Source organism: Rhinoderma darwinii, chromosome 3 (assembly GCF_050947455.1).
Source record: "Rhinoderma darwinii isolate aRhiDar2 chromosome 3, aRhiDar2.hap1, whole genome shotgun sequence".
NCBI classification, from domain to species: Eukaryota; Metazoa; Chordata; class Amphibia; order Anura; family Rhinodermatidae; genus Rhinoderma; species Rhinoderma darwinii.
In genome coordinates this window covers 266,874,347-266,897,193 of record NC_134689.1, presented here as the reverse complement: position 1 = coordinate 266,897,193, position 22,847 = coordinate 266,874,347, and the positions used below count along the sequence as shown (strand labels likewise).

General features: G+C 41.9%; 1 protein-coding gene across 4 annotated transcripts in view; it reads left to right on the top strand.

Annotated features, from left to right (window-relative positions):
- OTUD7A (OTU deubiquitinase 7A) overlaps positions 1–22,847 on the top strand; it is a 279,993-nt gene that overhangs the window by 112,228 nt on the left and 144,918 nt on the right. For 3 of the 4 annotated variants that reach the window (XM_075857890.1, XM_075857887.1, XM_075857889.1), the window contains one exon: positions 13,534–13,680. The exons of the other annotated variant lie outside the window; for it this stretch is intronic. The gene's annotated coding sequence lies outside the window, so the exon portion shown is untranslated. The remainder of the gene's footprint in view (positions 1–13,533; positions 13,681–22,847) is intronic. 4 annotated transcript variants of the gene reach the window in all.

The following is a 22,847-nucleotide window of genomic DNA, read 5'->3' as shown; positions in this document are numbered from 1 at the left end:
AGGGATCAGTCCTAGGTTCGCTTCTCTTTTCTGTCTACACAGCCCCTATTGGACAAACCATCAGCAGATTTGGCTTCCAGTATCATCTCTACGCTGATGACACCCAATTATATACCTCTTCCGATGGCATCACCCCTGCTCCAATACAAAACACCATTGATTGTCTATCCGCTGTCTCTAACATCATGTCCTCTCTCTATCTGAAACTGAATCTTTCTAAAACTGAGCTCCTTGTTTTCCCACCATCTGCTAACCTACCTAAACCTGATGTCTCTATCTCAGTATGGGGCACTACCATAACTCCCAGGCAGCATGCCCGCTGTCTTGGGGTTATTTTTGACTCAGATCTTTCCTTTACTCCTCACATTCAATCACTTTCACGCTCCTGTCATTTTCACCTCAAAAACATCTTCAGAATCTGCCCTTTTCTTACTGTGGAAACAGCCAAAACTGTAATTGTTGCTTTAAATCACTCTCGTCTTGATTACTGTAACTCATTACTAATAGGTCTTCCACTCACTAAATTCTGCCCTCTCCAAATCTATCCTTAATTCAGCAGCCAGGATCATCTTTCTGACCAACCGCTACACCAACGCCTCCACCCTCTGCCAGTCACTGCACTGGTTGCCCACACCGTTCAGAATTACATTCAAACTTATTACTTTCACCCACATGGTAGCACACAACCCACAAAATAATAAAGCAATAAATAAACACACAACACTGAAATTTGGATAATAATGGCCACAATGTTTATTAAGGGTAACCAAATCAAGAATAATTAAAATATATAAATAACCATAAACTAAAATCATGAAAACCAATAAAAAAATCCAGCTTTTAACTAATAAAAGACCAAGTCCATTAGCTGGGTGACAAAACCCCTCTAATAAACATCGCGACAGGATAGAAATACACATAATAGGGAGGGTGGGTGGGCGACTGTCCATGCTTCCAGACAACTGCTTGACCACGAAGAAACACGGTCATTTATAGTTTGGATTCCCGCCTTTTAGGATTCCAATGGCCAATCAGCTGTCCTTATGGAAAAATCTGCCTAGAAATAGAAATTTCTGGAACCTGCTCGTGCCAAGGCACAGCTGACCTTGTCCAATCAGCTGATCTCCAGGAAACATCTGCCTGGAGATAGAAACCTCTGGAACCTGCTCGTACCACCTGTACAGCTTACATAGGGGATGCCAATAAGGTAAGTATCATTCTAATACATATGGAAAAAAGAAGGGAAAGGGGAAGAGAAATACACAACACAACAACCATATAAAATAAATATTAACACATATTTTTGCGGTTCGTGCGACCATGTGTCCCCCAAGCTCATAGCTTGGGGGGCCCCTGACAATGCTCTCCACAGTGTTGCACCACCTTACATCTCCTCCATCATCTCTGTCTACCACCCTACTCGCGCTCTACGTTCTGCCAACGACCTTAGATTAACATCCTCCATAATCCGAACCTCCCACTCCCGTCTCCAAGATTTCTCTCGTGCTGCACCAGTTCTCTGGAATGCGCTACACCAGGCAATCAGATTAATGCCCAACATCCACAATTTTAAACGTGCCCTGAAAACACATCTTTTTAGACAGGCCTATAACATTTCCTAATCTGACTACTTTCCCTGGCCCCTCTTCATGAACTTGACCCCCTCATTCAGCAGTATCCCCCACACTCCTTGCACCCTAATGCACTTCATCTCTATCATACACTGACACTGGCTGGTGGCCGGCTCATGCAGCTTTATGTGTACCACCTCGTATGTATAAAAGATGGAGGAGCATTGTATTTAACAAGCATTTTTTACATTTTGTCTCTCCCTTATTTCCTCATAGATTGTAAGCTCTTGCGAGCAGGGTCCTCACTCCTTTTGTTTGAATTGTAAATTAGTTTTGTCACTTTGTAATAGTCTGTGCAATGTACCCCCTGAATTGTAAAGTGCTGCGGAATGTTTTGGCGCTATATAAATAAAGATTATTATTATTTTTATTAGAAGCAAACAGTGCGTAATCACAGCACTACCTTACACCTTGTAATAGAGGGACATTCAGGCAGCTGTAAATAGATGCAATGTGTGTGAGAGGAATCATGGGAATGGTAGTCCTTTACATGGTGATCCCACCCACAGCAAGCCATAGCAAAATGAAAACAGTGCTGCACAGCTAGGCAACATAATGGAAATAAAAAATAACTACTTGTGAGCTGTGGTGGCATAACCTGATGGGGACATTTCTGTATTCTTTATTATTTCGGATTACCCCTTTTAATGTTAAAGCTGATCGGTGTATATTGCTAAGAAATGTTTGTCCTGTAATTATTTTCTTTTTAACCCCTTAACGACATGTCACGTACATGTATGTGGCAGCCGCTAAGGGGAGTATGGACAAACGGGCTTAGCGGGTGACGGCTGTGTTGTACAGCTGACACCTCACTGCAACAAGCAAAATCAAAGATCACTTTGAGGCCGTCCGTTTAACCCCTTAATTGCCGCGGTCAATCACGACCACGGCATTTAAATCATTAAGGGGGCGATGGTCGTCATGGCAGCCTGGGAGCCAAATGAATGCTCCTAGGTCTGCCATCTTTGTACTCCTTTGAAGCCCTGAAGAGACCTCAAAGGTGACTGTCAGTATAGTGATATACTGCAATACATTAGTATTGCAGTATATCATGTAAGCGATCCAATGATCGCTGGTTCAAGTCTCCTAGGGGGACTAATAAAAAAAAAGTAAAAAACAGTTAAAGATTTTTTTAATGTTCTAAAAAAAAATATATTAAAAGTTCTAAATCCCCCCTTTTCCCATTTTTTTCCCTAAAGCAATGTTAAAAAAGAAAGTTAATATAACTGGTATCGCCGTGTCCGTAAAAGTCTGTAGAAAGCTGTCAAATTTTCCATTTCTGATGTGCACTTCTTTAACCCCTTAACGCTCAGTGACGTCCTATTCCGTCATGCTGACCACCCCGTTCGCGCTCAGTGACGGAATAGTACGTCACAGGGAAAATGCAGCGCCATTTTCCGCCGGCGCGTGCACAAGCTGTGACAGCTGCTGTTTCGGACAGCAGGCTATCACAGCTCAATACGCAGGGACCTGTCGCGATGGTCCCGCCTCCACGATCGCTGCTATTGGTCAGTCAATGAGTAACTGTCCAATAGCGGCGATCGATGTCTTCCTCTCCCTGACATCACATCCTGCCGCACCCGCCCTGAACACCTCTGTTGGAGATAGCGAGGCGTTCAGAGCGGTTGTGTGAAGAGGAGAGAGAGAGAGGGAAGACCTACAAAAAGTCAAAAAAAGACTGAAAAAACAACTTTTTTCTGTATCCCACCTCTCCCATCGACTATCCACTCCTGTACCCTTCCTCTTTGTGTTCTCCCCACATTTTTGGTCAGTGATCTCCTATCACTGACCACTTCTTAGTCTTCAGGACCAATTTCTTGGTCCCTGGGGATTATTTTTTTGTTTTTTTTCTTATAAAATATATAAAACCAAAAAAAAACAAAAATTAAAAAAACAACAAAAAAAACCCAGTTCATTTAGACAATTTAACTGGTTAGTTTAGTATTAGGGTTAGTTAGTGTCAGGGAACCGTCAAAATGCGTAGCTAGGTATAGCGTCAGGGAATTTAGCGTCAGGAATCCGTCACCGTAGTTAGATCTAGCGTTAGGGGTCCATCACCGTAGTTAGGTTTAGCGTCAGGGAAGCTCGGAATATTCTAGTTAGGTTTAGTGTCAGGGAAAAGTCGCCGTAGTTAGATTTAGTCTCAGGGAAGTTCAAATAAAATCTAGTTAGGTTTAGTCTCAGGGAAGCCCACTCTTTCTATAAAAACATCAATTTTTTGGGCTGGTTTAGGTAGCAGCCTATCGCTCCTAGTTAGGGAAGCAAACAGTTCTGGCCGGAAGAAGGGGAAGGGGATAAGTGAGCCCTAATCTACCCACCGCCCTGTCCCTGCCTACTTGCAACGACCCGCCCTAGGCGACGGGGTACAACTTGGCGGCGGTCCCTATGCTGACTAAGTGCAAGGAAATACAAACAGGGAACAAGCAAGGGAAGGGGCAGTAGCCCACGGAACACCGTGAGGAAACCAGAGTGGACAACGAGCCAGTCAGAATCAGGATGTCACGAAGTATACTAACGCAGAGCAAGGAGCAGGAAGCAAGCCGGGGTCAGAGCGAAGCAGGATAAGCGGAAGCTGTAGCAAGGCTGAAGCAAGGCAGTAGCAGGCTGGAGCAAGGCTGTAGCAGGGCAGGAAACCAGAAAGAATCACAAGCAATGAGGAAGAGAAAACGGCAGGAATAAATGGACAGGGGGCGGAGCTAACTCCGACTGACCAGGCCGCGATAGGCTCTCCCACTCCTGAGCCTGCCACCCTGATTGGTGGGAGCCGGAGTCAGTGTAAGAGGTCCGGCCTCAGGTGTCGATTGATTAATCCTGGGAGTATCCACAGAAGTAGTGCCTGGCAGATCCTTTACACAAACAAACATGTCCCAACGGACATTTAGTGCGAAAGAGGCATATTCATTTTTTGCCTCTGACACAGACTCGTCGGATGGTGAGACTCTGTTTTATTTATCCACCTCCTCATCCAGTGATGAAGAGGAACCCCCTAGGAGACGCCCCAGGACCACCACTACAGCTAAAACCCCCGAGCGAAATGACCCCGCTGCAGTTGAAACCCCCGAGCAAAGTGACCCCTCCGCAGTTGAAACCCCAAAGTGAAGTGACCCCATTTGGACCCCCACACCAGACATTTATGAGCCCCAAATCCCAGAGTACACGGGCAGCTCAGGGATAAAATTTAATACGGCAGGGCTCCGTGAAATGGACTTTTTCAAGTTCTTCTTCACTGATGACTTTATAGATCTTATGGTCTCCCAGACTAATTTATATGCCCAACAGTATATTACTAAGAAACCCACATAATTTTATGCCCAATCCCACAGGTGGACCCCTGTAGATGCAGCAGCGTTGGGCAAGTTCTGGGGACTTCACTTGAACATGGGGCTTCTGAAAAAGTCGTCCATTAGGACCTACTGGAGCATGTCCAGGATGCGTTGTGAGGCAATACTTCGCTTCTTACATTATACGGATAATAAGCAGTGCCCACCCCGAGATGACCCCAGTTTTGACCGTTTGTACAAACTGAGACCCCTATTAGACCATTTCAGTGCCCGGTTTGCCCAAGCATACACCCCCGAGAAGTGTATTTCTATTGATGAGTCCCTGGTACATTTTAAAGGGAGGCTTCAATTCCGCCAGTACCTGCCGAGTAAGAGGGCAAGGTATGGCGTGAAGATGTATAAGCTGTGCGAGAGTGCATCAGGGTATACGTAAACATTTAGGATATATGAAGGGAAGGACAGCAGTATTCAGCCCCCAGAATTCCCCCCCTTACTGGGAATTAATGCAAAAATTGTGTGGGATTTGGTGCACCCACTGCTGGACCAGGGTTACCACCTCTACCTGGATAATTTTTTTACCAGTGTCCCACTCTTCAACTGCCTCGCTTCCAGAAGTACTGTGGCATGCGGCACTGCTAGAAAAAATATGAGAGGCCTCCCTAAAACACTGCTTGGGCAAACACTCAGAAGGGGTGAGAGCAGGGCACATTCTAGCAGCAACATATTGTGTGTCAAGTACAAGGACAAGAGAGATGTCCTTGTTTTGACAACAATACATGGCCACTCCAGTACCCATGTACCTGTACGAGGTACCAGTACAGAGACCCCCAAACCAGACTGCATCCTGGACTACAATAGGTACATGGGAGGGGTGGACTTGTCAGATCAAGTCCTGAAGCCCTACAATGCCATGCGGAAATCAAGGGTGTGGTATAAGAAGCTGGCCGTGCACATCATACAGATGGCATTGTACAATGCGTACGTGCTACGTCGATGTGCAGGCCAGAGGGGATTTTACTTGGAATTTCAAGAGGTGGTTATCAAGAACATAATCTTTAGGGACCAAGAAGAGGGAGCACCCAGTACTTCTGGAAGCGAGGCCACACGCATCGTACCAGTGCAACACTTTCCAGGCGAAGTTCCCCAAACTGGCAAGAAGGGAAAAAGTCAAAAGAGGTGCAAAGTCTGCTATAAGAGAGGGATAAGGAAGGACACAATATACCAATGTGACACGTGTCCCGAAAAACCAGGGCTCTGTATGAAAGATTGTTTTAGAATTTATCATACATCCTTTGTTTTTTAATTTACCCTGATGCACTCCGCACAGCTTATACCCCTCATCTTTCCCTTCTGAGCCCTGCTGTGTATCCAGGCAGCTAATAACAGACACATGTAGGGTATTGCCGTACCCGGGAGAACCCACATTACAGTTTATGGGGTGTATATCTCCAGTGGCACATGCTGGGTACAATATATCGGACACTGACATGGCATATATATATATATATATAGAAAATTGCAAATCTCACGCTGCACCATCTGCTGCGCAATAGCTTTTAGACAATACCTGTGGGGTCAAAATGCTCACTACACCTCTAGATGAATGCCTTAAGGGGTGTAGATTTTAAAATGGGGTCACTTCTTAGGGGTTTTAACTGTACTGGTACCTCAGGGGCTTCTGCATTCATGACTTAGCACCAGAAAATCTCCAGTAGGCCAAATGGTGGTCCTTCCCTTCTAAGCCCTGCTGTGTGCCCAGGCAGCTGATAACAGCCACATGTAGGGTATTGCCGTACCCAGGAGAACCCACATTACAATTTAAGGGGTGTATATCTCCGGTGGCGCATGCTGGGCACAATATATTGGACACTGAAATGGCATATATATATATAGAAAATTGCAAATCTCACGCTGCACCATCTGCTGCGCAATACCTTTTAGACAATACCTGTGGGATCAAAATGCTCACTACATCTCTAGATGAATGCCTTAAGGGGTGTAGTTTCCAAAATGGGGTCAATTCTGGTGGGTTTCCCTCGCTTTGATACCTCTGGGGCTTTGCAAATGCGACATGGTAGACGAAAACCAATCCAGCAAAATCTGGATTCCAAAGAGCACATAGCGCTCCTTTCCTTCTGAGCCCTTCCATGGGCCAAACGGCAGTTTATCACCACAAATGAGGTATTGCCGCACTCAGGACAAATTGGGCAACAAAATTGGGTTTTATATTCCTTGTGAATATAAGAAATTTTGTGCCAAAACGACATATTATTGGAAAAAATTTAATTTTTTTAATTCACAGCCCAATTCAAATAAATTCTGTGAAAAACTGTGGGGTCTAAATGGTCACAGTACCCATAAATTAATTCCTTGAGGGGTGTAGTTTCCAAAATGGGGTCACTTCTGGTGGGTTTCCATTGCTTAATATCCTAACTATTGCGGACTGCTTCATTGTGAGCAGCGATGCACTTGCAGCTTTTAGATTCATAAAAAAAACACATGTTTGTTTTATGAAACCCAGTCAAAGAGTTGTCGGTACTTGAAAAGAGAGCCGACACATAGATTAGTGCAGAGCTGGTCACGCTGAAGCAGCTCTGCACTCATTAAATCCCAATGCACGCTGAAAACGTCTATATACGTGCTAACTGCACGGGGCATCGACAGTTATAACGTATAAAGCCGTATGGCAGTCGTGAAGATCTTTTTTTGCGGGACAAGTTGTGTTTTTTAATAGCACCATTTTGGGGTACTTTATCATTTACTGATTAACTTTTATGAACTTTTTTGGTGGGGTAATAGGATAAAAACCTGAAATTTTGCCACTTTTTTGTGTCTTAAATTTACGCCATGTAACGTGTGGTATAAATATAATAACTTCATTTAGCGGGTCATTATGATTGCGGAGATACCACATTTATATAGTTTTTTTTATGTTTTACCACTTTTACACAGTAAAAACACTTTTTTTTTCCCCTAAATTTATTTGTTTGTGTGTTGCCATAATTTAAGAGCGATAACTTTTTTATTTTTCTGCTGATATAGCTGTATGAGACTTGATAATCTGTAAAAAATGTAAGCAAAAAATCGCCTCATGGTGCAGAAATCCCAATGTAATTTGGAAGAGAAACGATACAGGTGTAGGAGTGAACCTGACCTGGGCAGGTTGAGTGATGTCCAGGCACAATACGGATTTATAAGCAATAAATGATGTAGTCGCAGCTGCTTCCTAGCCGGTGGGACAACAGGGCTCCATCGCTTAGTTTTGTATCAAATGCAGAAAAAAATGGAAGCCAAAAAGCGCTACTTCATCACAAATTAAAGACGTCCTCCAGTAGGTAATACGTAATTCCGTTTTAATAAGGTTAATAGGTTGACGCGTTTCAACACTGAAATGGCGTCTTCCTGAGGGGTTAAATATGATCGGAGACCATTGCTAGTGGTTTCAAATCGAAACCCTGAAGCCCGAGGCTGTTAGCAACAGCCCAGTCTTCAGGAGCACCCTGCCCAATGCGGAAAAACGTCTTCAGTAGAACTCAGAAGTAGCGCTTCAGAAGAACTACGCCTAACAGCCGACGTAGAGACACTTTACGCGGGTCGTTAATTAAATAAAGCAGAAGATTTTATTGACATCCACTGGTGCTGGACTTCTCCATTCTGAACAATCTTTTATTTAAATGGTCTAATCCAACCTCTCCCATGTAACAGACTAGTGTTGCCTTTTTGACATTATGATTTTTTTTAACATAGAAATATGCTCTTACAATTGCTGGGGGTCATGTGACAACAAGGTGACCATTATGTCTGTGCTTAGGTTTCTGTGCAATTTGGTGGTCAGCTTGCTAGAGGCAACACAACGTCCCGGTTAACCCTTTAATGACCAGCCTATTTTGAACCTTAAAATGTAGCTAAACGTTTGACAAACTTCGGACATGTCATAGTGACATGTCAGAAGTTTGGATTGGTGGGGTCCAAGCACTGAGACCCCCACCAGTCGCTAGAACTTGTGTGAGCGTTCAGCCGCTTCGTGTCTGTTCGGCTTTTTCCGAAAAGCAAATGTATCGGAGTACGGGCTCATAGACCTTCTGTTAGCCATAATCATCTACATCATCTACATTAAAAGAAAAAAAAATACTGGAAATAGATCTTCACTTTTTTAATTGAAATACTGAAATAAATTAACGTAATAATATTCTAATTAATTGAGAATCACTAGTATATATACACAAACCTATCAACTACAAAACCACTTTCCTGATTTATGTGCTCAGTACATTTTACCTTTTCACCAGAGGTATGATTATTAATGATTTCTACGCTTCCGTCAGTTGCTGTGCATGTGGACTGTATTCTTGTGGCTGAAAGAGGAGCAAAATGTTGTTTATTTAAACCTGTGACCCTCCTGGCCTCCTAAAGAGATGATTGTCAAAGGGGTGTTGTAGGGTTGACAGACTGGCACCAGTTTACTAAATGTTGAAAAGAACTCTGCTAGTCCGTTCATGTACTTGACCGAACCTGCATAAAAGATACTTATTAAAAGGACAATGTGAAAGCCTGGGAGAGGCTCTGAATAAGCAGTTACATGGTAGACTTCTTTGCTATCGTGTAATACATAAACTGAACAATAGCATTTAAAAGTTTTGTTGCCAATGGCAACTAATTAATTGTTTTGTTTTCTTCAAGCCTTCGCTTGAAGAACTGATGGCTTAGAGCAACTACTGCTTCTTTCCTTCAACTCTTTTGCATATAAAGCTCACAGTTTGCAGTTCTGAAAAAAATAATTATGTTGATCATAGACCCGTGAATTGATCATGAACTTTTAATCCCTTAATTTTTTTTTTTATAAAAGTGGTAAAACATAAAAATGTATATAAATTTGGTATTGCTGTAATCACATCAACCCGTAGAATAAAGTGAACATGTCGTTTTTACCACCTGATGGATGCCGTAAATACAAAATCCCAAAACAATGGTGGTCACTGTTTTTTTTCTCATTTCACCCCACAATTAGTTTTCTTTTCAGTTTCCCGGTACATTATACCGTACATTAAATGGTGCCCTGAAAATCTACAACTTGTCCAGCAAAAAACTAGCTCTCAAACGGCTATGTCTCTGAAAAAATAAAAGGTTATGGCTTTTTAAGGGCGGGGAGAAAAGAAAATTAAAATGAAAATTATCCGTGTCCTTAAGGGGTTAATTTGATACATTGATATATTGGCTGTCCGGGAATATCTGTGATGGGAAATTAGGGGGAATCGAGATAATCTTTTATGTTACGCCTTTTTAAAACTTTAAATTTTTATTCAATTTTTCAAAAAAACAAGTGAACAGCAACTACAGCCTATATTCATAAGGAGGGGAGCTAGCCGATAAACGTATCACAATGGGAGAAGTGTGTTGGTAGAAAAAGGAGAAAGAACATTATGAGCCATGGGGAACCACGTACATGATTTTGTCAAATGTGTTTTCTGAATGGAGTTCAGTTTTTCGGTGGTCATGTACCAGGCTACCCTGCGTTTCACGTTGGTAAAGTCAAGGGAAGGTTTTTCTTGGAAATTGCTAATGTTTTTTGTTTTACTAGAAAAATGTATGTAACTAGTTTGTTGGCTGCCTTTTCCAAAGGCTCTGTACTTCACGTGTGCGTGACATTGCCTCTGGTCAGGTGTGTAGCCTGGAACGGAATGGGCTAATCTGGGGGGAACTAAGTACCAGTATAGGAACGCTTAAGATGTTCCCAAAATAAGCATTTTACAAGAGTTTTTGGAAATAAAATCTAAAAAGTGATCTAGGATGAGTGGAGACTGGTATACAATATTGAGATCATACCAGGGCTATGGAAGTTGTCTTAACAATCGTGTTCAAATAATTTGAGAGAAAGGGACTGGAATGTATTCTTTAGCAGGGGTAAAAGAAAGTGCTTACGGTAATTTGGCGATAGCAAAAAATAAGATTTGCAAAGAATTGGAAGGAGCGGACTACATTGAAAGTTAGGGTATGTTCACTGAGTTTTTTCAGGCGTATTTATGAGTATAAAAAAGGTTGCATTACGGTTCAAAATACGCCAACACGTGCAAACAGCTTGCCATTGATTTCAATGGTTAATTGCTGAATAGTGCATGGGATGCGTAATTTTAAGGAAGGGAAAAAGGATGAGTAAACTTACGCTTTGTAAAAAATAAAGTGCATTTCATATCTTGAGGCGTTTTTGAGGAAGATTTTGACCATTACCTATGGACAATGCCAAAAACACTTTGAAGAAAAACAATTAAAAAATGTTTGGCAAATCTGCCTCCGAAACGCCTGGTTTTCAGAGGCTATTTTCTATTGAAAACTACTTCATATTTTTCTTCATACAGACGCCGTGTGAACATACTCTATGAAAATGATAATCTTTGGTGTGGTCCTCAGTGGACCATTCGATAAACACGACGGATATGTCTAAGCCCAAATATAACATAGAATTCCTACTTAAGGGTAATAAAGCCAGGTGTGGAGAAATTAGGCCTAAATGTGTAAGGAATGTTGTATTACTGTGTTCAATAAAGGTGGGGTTACCACACCCATACAGGGGGTTCCAATGTTGCCTGATTATTGCAAATTGTGTGAGCTATACCATCTTTAGTAAAAATGAGCATCTCTTGGACTTCAGAAGGTTTGAACAAGAGGGTTGTTTTATTAACACGTAATGGAATGTGTTGAAGACGGCCAGGAACAAGGGCTGGGAGAACCATAACCCCTTAATGGCCGGCCTATTTTAAACCTTAATGACAAAACAATTTTTTGCGTTTTTCCATCGTCTCACTCCAAGAGCTATAATTTTTTTTTATTTTTGCATCGACATAGCTGTATAAGGTCTTCTTCTTTGCGGAATAAGTTGTATTTTTTAATAGCACCATTTTGGGGTGCATATAATTTATTGATTAACTCTTATTAACTTTTTTGGGGGGTAATGGAAAAAAACCCATTAATTTTGCCACACTTTTTGGCATCTTAGATCTACGCCGTTTACTGTGTGGTATAAATAACATAATAACTTTATTCAGTAGGTCATTACGATCGTAGCGATACCAAATTTATATAGATTTTGTATGTTTTACTACTTTTAGGCCTTATTCACACGAACGTGTCCGTTTTGCGCGCGCAAAAAACGCTGCGTTTTGCGCGCGCAAAAGTTCAGTGTGGCATCTGTATATGGTGCGTGGCTGTGTGATTTTAGCGCAGCCGGCATCATTATGACACTGTTTTTATGTTTACCAACATAAAAGCTGGAGGTGCTTTTATGTTTTCATAAATTTTTTTTTACTACCGTAACGCGAATCACGCGCGACACCCAAAAGTGCTTTACACGCACCCATTGACTTCAATAGGTGCGTGCAGCGCAAAACACGGGCAAGTACAAAATTATTTGTTTTTGTGTTGCCATGTTTTGAACCATAATTGTTTTATTTTTACGCCGAGGGCTTGTTTTTATTGGTATCATATTGTTTTTAGTTTTATTGGTATCATTTTGGAGTATATGCGACTTTTTGATCACTTTTTATCAAATTTTTTTGAAGGCAGGATGAACAGAAAACAGCAATTCTGCCATTGTTTTTTGTTTTTTTACAGCGGCCACCGTGTGGGTTAAATAACCTAATTGCTTTATAGGTAGGGTCATCACGGACGCGCCGATGCCAAATATGTGTAACGTTTTAATTGTTTGTTTTGTTCATTTTAAAGTATTTTATAGGGGAAAAAGTGGGTTTTTCATTTTTTTTGGGGGGTATTTTTATTTATTTATTATTAACTTTTATTAAACTTTTTGATAACTTTATTTTTAGTCCCACTAGGGGACTTCACTATGCGATCTTCTGATCGCTTTTATAATACACTGCAATAGCAGACATCCACTACAGGTAGACCTGGGGGTCTTTGTTAGGCCCCCGGCTTCCATAGAAGCCGTTGGCACCCTGCGATTGCAATTGCAGGGTGCCGATAGAGTGAGAGAGGGAGCACCCTCCCTCCAAAACCACTTAGATGCGGCACACGCTATTGAGCTTCGCATCTAAGGGGTTAAACGGTTGAGATTGATGTTGAAATCGATCCTGCCCGTTAGTACAGGTGTCTGGCTGTCTTTAGACCGCCGACGCCCGATATAGCCTGCACAGGACACCCGTGCCAGGCTTATGTCAGAGCTTCGTGAAAAGGCGGCGCTCTGGCATAAGTATCCTGCCGTGAATAGGCGTATTGACGGTTGTTAAGGGGTTAAATAACTAGATATTCTTTGGTCGAATAGTCATTTTGAAAGCATTGATCATGCCTGTTTATGAAATGCTCAACCAGTTCCATTCCTCTCACTTCCGGAAGTTACTCTTAGACATCTATGACATTCTCAGATGTGTTAACATAAGAAAGCCCATTTAAGCAACTATGATTCTTGGTGTCATTTACCCTTGAAAAAACAAACTCCCTTTCCCGTATCAAATTTGTTTTTGTGTATGTATTAATGTGAGCACATGAGGACAAATTGATGCGTCTTTAATCTTCTGACATTTGCACTAAATTAATAGTCTTTATTTTTTATCCCTTGAAATCAGCAATGGGTTGGAGGATTTATTCTAACAAAAATGGTTTTCCCATTTCAGATTAATCTGAAGACGCCAACCAGAATCATCTTGCGTCTCTACTTGGTGGAAACTTATACATATCTCATCGGAATGCAAAACAATACAATACAGCATGTTACCCGCTTAAAGCATTTATGTCTGCATCTTGTTCAAAGGCTAATGAAAGTAAGTACAAGCTGCTTCATGAATGGACTTAATCAGCTCCAAAATCATTCATTGCCACCATGACTAACAGTATCAAGGGACCACATTTTGTTTCGGCTGAATGTGAACAGCTGCTCTCCGCTCTTTAATGTCAATACACTTTACACAGCCTCTTAAGTGATTGGATTTGTAATCTGATGGCCAGTGAATTAACTTGAAATTCTAGTTTGCTAGTCTATAAACTAGTGTCACAATTTAAGAATATCCATTGTAGTATAAGGGAAATAAATAGTTAAATGCAATATACAGATACAGTATGTCAAATTACAACTACATAGATATGGCCGGTGCACAGTCAACTTGGTTAGTGAACTGAATCCTCAGGACTTCACTGAGAGGTGGTGTGTTAGCTGTCACGATCTAAGGGTATGTGGACCCACTATGCCGCTCCACCGTAGCGGAGGGGCAGCTGACCAACTCACAGTCTCTGCACAAAGTCTGTGGTAGGAGTCTAGCACAAGGGTACCTGAGATAGTCTGGATGGTGGCAAGGGCTCTGGCACAGATGGGGCTGGAGGTGGTGGGTTGAGCCAGACGTGGCGGAGGGTATCCGGGATGACAGGCAACAGCAGACGTGGAGTATTCCAGCAGGCCAGGGTTCTCTCTAGAAGAACTGTGAGTAGATGTAGATGATCCACTAGATTCTGCTGGATGAAATTTGCAGCTGCTCCGGAATCAAGATAGGCAGAGGAGGATTGTGATGTCTCTCCAGAGATGATGGTCACAGGAATAGATAATTTAGAAGAAGTTTTGATGCTTGGAGTCATCCCCCCTAGGGTTGCCTCTCCAACCAACCCTAGGTGCTGGAGTTTCTCGGCTTCTGTGGACATTGGCGCACTAAATGACCCTTAAGGTCGCAATATAGATATAATCCAGAAGAGCGTCTGCGCTGTTCCTCCTACTCGGACAACTTGACTTTGTCTACCTGCATCGGTTCTTCAGGTAGCGCAACAGGGGAAGGCAATAGTGGTCTCTGGACCGAGGGTGCTAGTCTGTGAAACTGGCTCTCCTGTCGAACCTCCTGAGTGCGTTTCTGGATCCTCATGTCGACCCAGGTGGCCAACAGGATGAGGGCATCCAAGGTACAAGGAAGGTCGTGGGCTGCTAGCTCATCCTTGACGTGTGAGGACAGTCCCTGCCAAAAGGTCGCCACCAATGCCTCATTGTTCCATGCCATCTCTGCTGCCAGGGTACGGATGGCATACTCTCCTACTGTGGAGCCTCCTTGCTTGAGGGTTAGCAGAGCTGCTGCGGCAGATGTTCGGCCCGGCTCCTCGAACACGGCACGGAAAGACTGCAGGAACAAGGCTAGGTCTGAGGATTCAGGTCCCTGTTGTTCCAAGATGGGGTTCGCTCATGCGAGTGACTTGCCAGCGAGGAGGGAGATAATAAATGCTACTTTGGCCTCCTCAGATGGGAAGAGATGAGCTCGGAGTCTAAAATGAATGGTGCATTGATTGATGAACCCTCTACAGGCTCTAGGATCACCATCATAGCGTGGAGGAAGAGGCAGTGAAACCTGGATCCAGATCAAACAAGAGGAGTAACAGGCAGTGGAACGGCAGCAGTCTCTGGATGAGGAACCGGAGGTGGAACAGGGAGTTGATCCAGTCGGACCATGATGGAGTTTACAGCCTCAAGTAGTTGATCCTGACGTGTCGTAGGTCATGCATATCCGTCTGTATGCCCTGGACTGCGGTCTTAGGCTGGTCAGCGGGTTCCATGGCCGTAGCGGAGAGGCAGCTGACCAACTCAGTCTATGCACAAAGTCTATGGTAGGAATGTAGCACAAGGGTACCTGGGATAGTCCGGATGGCAGCAAGGGCTCTGGTACAGATGGGGCTGGTGGTGGTGGGTTACTCCAGACGTGGCGGATGCTATCCGGGATGACCGGCAACAGCAGACGTGGAGTATTCCAGCAGGCAGAGCAAGGCACGGCTCAGGTACTATACAGGCTGGGGAACAAGGCACAGGATACAGGATATAGGAGGCAGGACAAGGGAACACTGGGAGCAGGAAAACACTAAGGCACCATTTGCAATACAGACATGGGAAAACTACAACAACGCTCAGGGAAGGTGTGGAAAGGCAGGGCCCTTTTTATAGTCCAGGGTGGTCTGAGAAATAATGAATGAATTACATATGCGTGCGATGCCCCTTTAAGGCCGGGAACCAGCGCGCGCCCCCTCACGGCCATTGCAGGATATAGCGGCCGGATGCTCTGACGTCTCTGAGGAAGGAGATGTTGGCCAAAGAGAGGAGGTCTGCAGTCTACAGCTAAGGAAAGGCTGCAGTCCGTGACCGTGGCCATTACCTTAGCATTCCTGGCCTCTTATTGCACACTGAGCGATGGGAGAGGGCTCCTGCTGTACCCAGTTGCTTACAGACAGAGACCGGTATGATCTGGGGTTTTCAAAAGGCAGAGGGGAAATTATGATCTCATAGGACACATATAAACTAATACTTATATATGTCAAACCATTTTGATTGCAATATGAGAAAAGATAGTTACGAAAGAGATGATGATATTAAAAAAGCAATTGCTTGGATTTTTTAGTGTGTATTTTCTACATTTAGGTCTCCTTTTTAAGTATGTCTCCATTTATGATTTTTGCTTAGTATGCCCACACTGCAGCTATAAATGAACATAATGAGCTGTATTATAATAGCATGATGCCGTTGTTCTAGAACATAGAGGCCACGATAAATTAAAAGCTTTGTTATAAACACATTTATGAACATTATTTTATTTGGTTGCTTCAACAGATTATTACAAAATTATACAATCAATGAAGTGCGCAAAGCAGAAATGTATTTTTTACTGGATTCATAATTATAATTGATGATGTTGTCATCTTGGCTGTAAACACTAAATCAGTCTTGACAAGTCATTGAAGCAGTAGTGAGAAGAAATCCATAATAGACTCGCAGCATCCTCCTTCATATAGTATTTCCTTAGATGTCTCAGTTTTTTGGGTTTTGTTTTAGATGTGCCCAATTTGTGAATGACTATAGATTTTACATCTTGCTTGTGTAATAAAATGGTGTGTAAAAGAAAAAAATAATAATCTATGCATATAATATGTAATTAAAGGGGTATTCCTATCTCGGACATTTATTGCATGTCTAATACATGTGGGTCCCAGTTCTGGGAAATGTACCTATCTCTAGAATGGGGCCCCCTGACGCCCGAACTACCTTCTGTTGCTAGGCTCCGGCAATTGACTGATGAGGTGACTGGGTTTTCCGGAAACAGCTGACCGTATAGTACAGAGAGTTTTCAGACGTCAAGAGCTACGGAAACAAAGAGGGCAGCATAAAGTCGCTGACGAATTTTCTTTAAATCTATGGATAGGTCATAAGTTGTCCGGTAATCGACAACCACTTTAATATAAGACACCTTTTTTTGTTTAGTTTTAGAGGCCATTGATTTAAGTAACCCTAAAATAATGCTTATACTTGAACAAAGGCCAGCCAGTGATGAGGATTATCAGGTCAATCACCTTTAAAATGTATAGATCTGTGTTCACAGGATTAATTAAGGTAGAGCTGACTGAGAGGACAAAACCTAGAAAGACAGGTATCCCATTTTTCTACTGATTCCCTCCAATTTTAGTTAAAGACCAACTGAAAAAGCAATTTTATCTGGTCTCACATTGAGGGAGAATGGATTCCTCCTGGAATACATATAGAAGGCGTTTTTTTCTTTCCCATTTTTGATAAAGCTCATCAACTAAAAGTTATGCACTTTTGTAAATACCTTTTACGTTTTTTAAAAGCTGTAGTTTTGGAGATATAAAGGCTCCATCTTCATGACAGCCCCTCTTTGTATATTGCTCGTTGCCTAGGGATCCGGCCACTGCTGATTTGCTTTAGTGATGGGTGCACTTGCGCAATGATTTCCTCCCCAGGATTGGCCGGCCATGTCATCGTGAAAGCGCCAGATGGCGCATGCGCGTTAGTCCCGGACAGGCCACGAGAGGGAGTGAGTTAGAGAGAGAGACTGACTGCCGATGCTGCCAGTATTACAGTATATTTCATCATCGGGCACGCGCACTATCAGAGAGCACAGTGGCTTGATTGACATTGAGCGTCTCACACCCACATTTAGACAATAGAACAGCAACTGGCTGCGTTAAAAGACTTAGAAAAAAGACACGTAGAAAATGAATACCAAGAAAGTATTTACATTATTAAACTAATAATTGGCAGTATGTTTCATATTCATGAAAAAAAAATAAGGCTTCACTTGGGAATAACCCTTTAACTTTGCCTTGTGATTTTGGCAAGGTAGAAATCAAGTTTTTCTATATATTTTTTAATTTAATTTTTTAACTTTAGTGTCTCTTTAAATCAGGCCTATTCTTTTTTTTTTTTTTTTTTTATTACGCCCCAAATAAAAGGACCTATGCATACTGGTTAATGTGCCTTGCATAATGTCTGACTTGGATTTTAATGACTGCAAACACTAGTGTGGGCTAGAACACAGGAAAACCATGAGCCTTTCATCTTAAGTGGACAGTTCTGATAATGATATATTAGGAAATTGTAACTTTATCAAATCACTTATATATTCTAGAAACTGGATCTCAAATCTGGGGATAAAATGTAGGTTTTTAAATTTTCAATGTATTTATCTGTGTGGGGTCATCTATTAGATAAGAAGTTTGCATTCTAAGTGTATGCCTAGAAGTATTGGCAGCAGGCATTACTTAGATTGATACGCAGGCTTCTATATGTAGCTGAATTCTATCTTCACCTTTCCCAATACAGTGTTCCTTGTCCGTGACTTTGTTGGTTTTTCGCTGTACTGCTGAGATCAATCACCACATACATGATTGGGCCGCATTTGTTACTGTCCGCTCTAGTCTGCCGCTGGTTAATGCTGAGTAGTCACATTACTGGTTTACAGAGCAATATTTTGATTTGTGTATTGTGTCAGCCGTTTCAGATCCCTTGAGTTAAAGTGATGTAAGTTTCTTTAGAATACATACCGTTTTCCTAACCTATGCATTACTGATTTGTTAAGAATAATATGTATACGCACAATGCATAGGTCAGCTTTGTACATCTGGGCACTGTAGTCTTCCTCCATTCTTTGCAAAGTTAGTGCATGGAGTGCGTAAGAGAATAGTTATTTTTAAGTCCAGCCAAAGTATTTACATAGCTCACTGCCATCACCTATATATGACAGATGGCATTTAAAGGGTATATTCACATGCCGTAGAATTGTTTCAAAATTGTTATGTAAATTGGGCTTGCTAAAATCCCTGTGCTTGCCACATAAATAACCCCATTCAGATGAATTGAACTGATTTTGAGTCACAGAAATTTCTGCAACAAATTGCCACGTGTCAATGTACCAAAATTGTTCCTTTAGGTTGGAAAAACACAGGCAGTGTTTTGAGCCAGAGGCGCAGAATTCTGGTAGACCATGCCATAGTTGTGCACTGTCCTTCCTAAAACTTGTACGGAAATTGTATATGCTGCTAATAGTGACATTTACAATGCCCCTTGCGGTCGGATTTCAGCAGAGTGGTCGCTTGTCAGCAATGACACTGATCTTTGGGGAGGGGCGACTCCTCTCCCATGATGTCAATGATGTAAAATTTCCACCAGATTCTTTCAATTCTCCGATTGTTTGTTGGTAATTTGAAAAATTGTTCCGTGTAAATGGCCTTGCGTATTTCTCAATTCAGTGGGGTCCGTAATATTTATGACTCCATAAATGTGATCTAAATACATACTATAGTACGGCTAAAACCTCATACATGAATACCAATTGTTGTTTATGGTTGTGTCTATTGTAAATAGCGGATATGTTAAATAGGGAATTTATGTGCATTTCAGTTTTTTGGTAGTACTGTAGAATACACTAATACAGTGAAGGAAATAAGTATTTGATCCCTTGCTGATTTTATAAGTTTGCCCACTGTCAAAGACATGAACAGTCTAGAATTTTTAGGCTAGGTTAATTTTACCAGTGAGAGATAGATTATATAAAAAAAAAAAAGAAAATCACATTGTCAAAATTATATATATTTATTTGCATTGTGCACAGAGAAATAAGTATTTGATCCCTTTGGCAAACAAGACTTAATACTTGGTGGCAAAATCCTTGTTGGTAAGCACAGCAGTCAGACGTTTTTTGTAGTTGATGATGAGGTTTGCACACGTGTTAGATGGAATTTTGTCCCACTCCTCTTTGCAGATCATCTGTAAATCATTAAGATTTCGAGGCTGTCGCTTGGCAACTCGGATCTTCAGCTCCCTCCATAAGTTTTCGATGGGATTAAGGTCTGGAGACTGGCTAGGCCTCTCCATGACCTTAATGTGCTTCTTTTTGAGCCACTCCTTTGTTGCCTTGGCTGTATGTTTCGGGTCATTGTCGTGCTGGAAGACCCAGCCACGAGCCATTTTTAATGTCCTGGTGGAGGGAAGGAGGTTGTCACTCAGGATTTGACAGTACATGGCTCCATCCATTCTCCCATTGATGCGGTGAAGTAGTCCTGTGCCCTTAGCACAGAAACACCCCCAAAACATAATGTTTCCACCTCCATGCTTGACAGTGGGGACGGTGTTCTTTGGGTCATAGGCAGCATTTCTCTTCCTCCAAACACGGCGAGTTGAGTTAATGCTAAAGATCTCAATTTTAGTCTCATCTGACCACAGCACCTTCTCCCAATCACTCTCAGAATCATCCAGATGTTCATTTGCAAACTTCAGACGGGCCTGTACATGTGCCTTCTTGAGCAGGGGGACCTTACGGGCACTGCAGGATTTTAATCCATTACGGCGTAATGTGTTACCAATGGTTTTCTTGGTGACTGTGGTCCCAGCTGCCTTGAGATCATTAACAAGTTCCCCCCGTGTAGTTTTTGGCTGAGCTCTCACCTTCCTCAGGATCAAGGATACCCCACGAGGTGAGATTTTGCATGGAGCCCCAGATCGATGTCGATTGACAGTCATTTTGTATGTCTTCCATTTTCTTACTATTGCACCAACAGTTGTCTCCTTCTCACCCAGCGTCTTACTTATGGTTTTGTAGCCCATTCTAGCCTTGTGCAGGTCTATGATCTTGTCCCTGACATCCTTAGAAAGCTCTTTGGTCTTGCCCATGTTGTAGAGGTTAGAGTCAGACTGATTAATTGAGTCTGTGGACAGGAGTCTTTTATACAGGTGACCATGTAAGACAGCTGTCTTTAATGCAGGCACCAAGTTGACTTGGAGCGTGTAACTGGTCTGGAGGAGGCTGAACTCTTAATGGTTGGTAGGGGATCAAATACTTATTTCTCTGTGCACAATGCAAATAAATATATATCATTTTGACAATGTGATTTTCAGTTGTTTTTTTTAAAATATAATCTATCTCTCACTGGTAAAATTAACCTAGCCTAAAAATTCTAGACTGTTCATGTCTTTGACAGTGGGCAAACTTACAAAATCAGCAAGGGATCAAATACTTATTTCCTTCACTGTATAAGAGAACTGTGAATGGCAAGTATATATAATTCTCTGGAACTTATACTCTATACTATGTTATAGAGAAAGTACTGAAGTAATGTAAACCATTTGCTGCTAGCAGAAATGTGGAGGTGCTGATGTGTCATCGGTGTATATCCTTCAACACTTCGGCAACACCTGAGATAATCTGGTGTTGCCATCCACATCCACTTGGGGCCTATTGCTAGGCAATGTCTTATACAGACTTGGAGCTGCCTAGCAAATGTGCACATGAAAAAGTAACTGTTTAGGGAGCCTGAATAAATCCCCGATGAATAAGCCTGGAAAAATATGTTTAATGCCCTATTCACATTGGTGTCATCATTTCTATTTTCATAGAATGTAACTGATCTGTTTTATCACAGACCCCAATGAATCTCTTTGACTGGCTTATTCACACAAGCATGTCCGGTTTGCTTCTGCAAAAAAGGACCGTTTTATATCTGTATGAATGTTTGTGTGTGTTCCGTGTGTACGTTTTTTTTACATCCATATATCATCCATTTTTGTCATGTCACAATTCTCCCCAGCCCGCTGAAAACACCCAATGGAAGTTCACATTATCGTAAAGACACAATTTTCTATTGCTTTTACAGCATAGACAGCTTTTTTCTGCATCGCTTGTCTGTGAAAAAGGGACAGGACTTAGATATCATCCGCGTTCTGTCAATTTTTTCTTTTCACACATTTATAGACTTCAATAGGCGAGTCTGGTTCGTAAAACCAGAATAGGACATACTGTGAGTTTCTTGAAATGGACATGTTGAAAAAAACGGATGTATGAATAGCCCAGTTGGCTTGTAAGGGTCAGAGTGCTGACTGTTGTTAAAATGGACAGCACACAGCTGAGAAGTACTTTTGTGTGAATAAGGCCTTATACTGGATCTCTGTCAAGTTTCCATTTACTTATTTATTTTTTTTCATAATAATACTACACTATTTTGCCCATCAGGAGCAATGGAAACCTTACAAAACAGAACTGTGATGCCAGTGTGAATAGACCCTTACTGGCCATTTCCTTTAGACAGGACACTGCATGTTATGTAACATTGTATTCTTATTGTCTAAAATATTTCAGAAGTTCTTGTGTAATTTGACCAGCAATACCTAGTTGTAATGTTAAATCTGGTGAAGTTTTGGTGCAACCTCTCCAGCCAAAACCTATTTTTTATCAATTTGTCCTACACGGAACAAGATTAAAAAATGGCGCATGTTAGATCACAGAGTACCCATCATTTCATACCGTCAGTATTCATAATGACAGGACTAAAAGCTTCCCTGCCCTCAGATATCAGAAGTCCTATTTTCAGACGCCCATCCAAAAATACCAATCAGAAGTCCAGATACTGAGGCTTCAAGTTGAAGATTTTATGGTTTTGGGGCTTCCAATTACTGAGGAAGAATTTCAATTAGGCCTTAAGTCTACACAGTCTGGTAAGGCGCCTGGCCCAGACGGGTTTACTACCTATTATAAGATGTCTGCAGATATTCTTGCACCCGAGTTTGTCCTGTTATATAATACAGTAGCAGATTCTAGGATAGTACCTAGAATTCCCTCAGAGCACACATCACGGTGATACATACGACTCGCAAGGATCCATCACAATGTCTGCTATAGTCAAATCT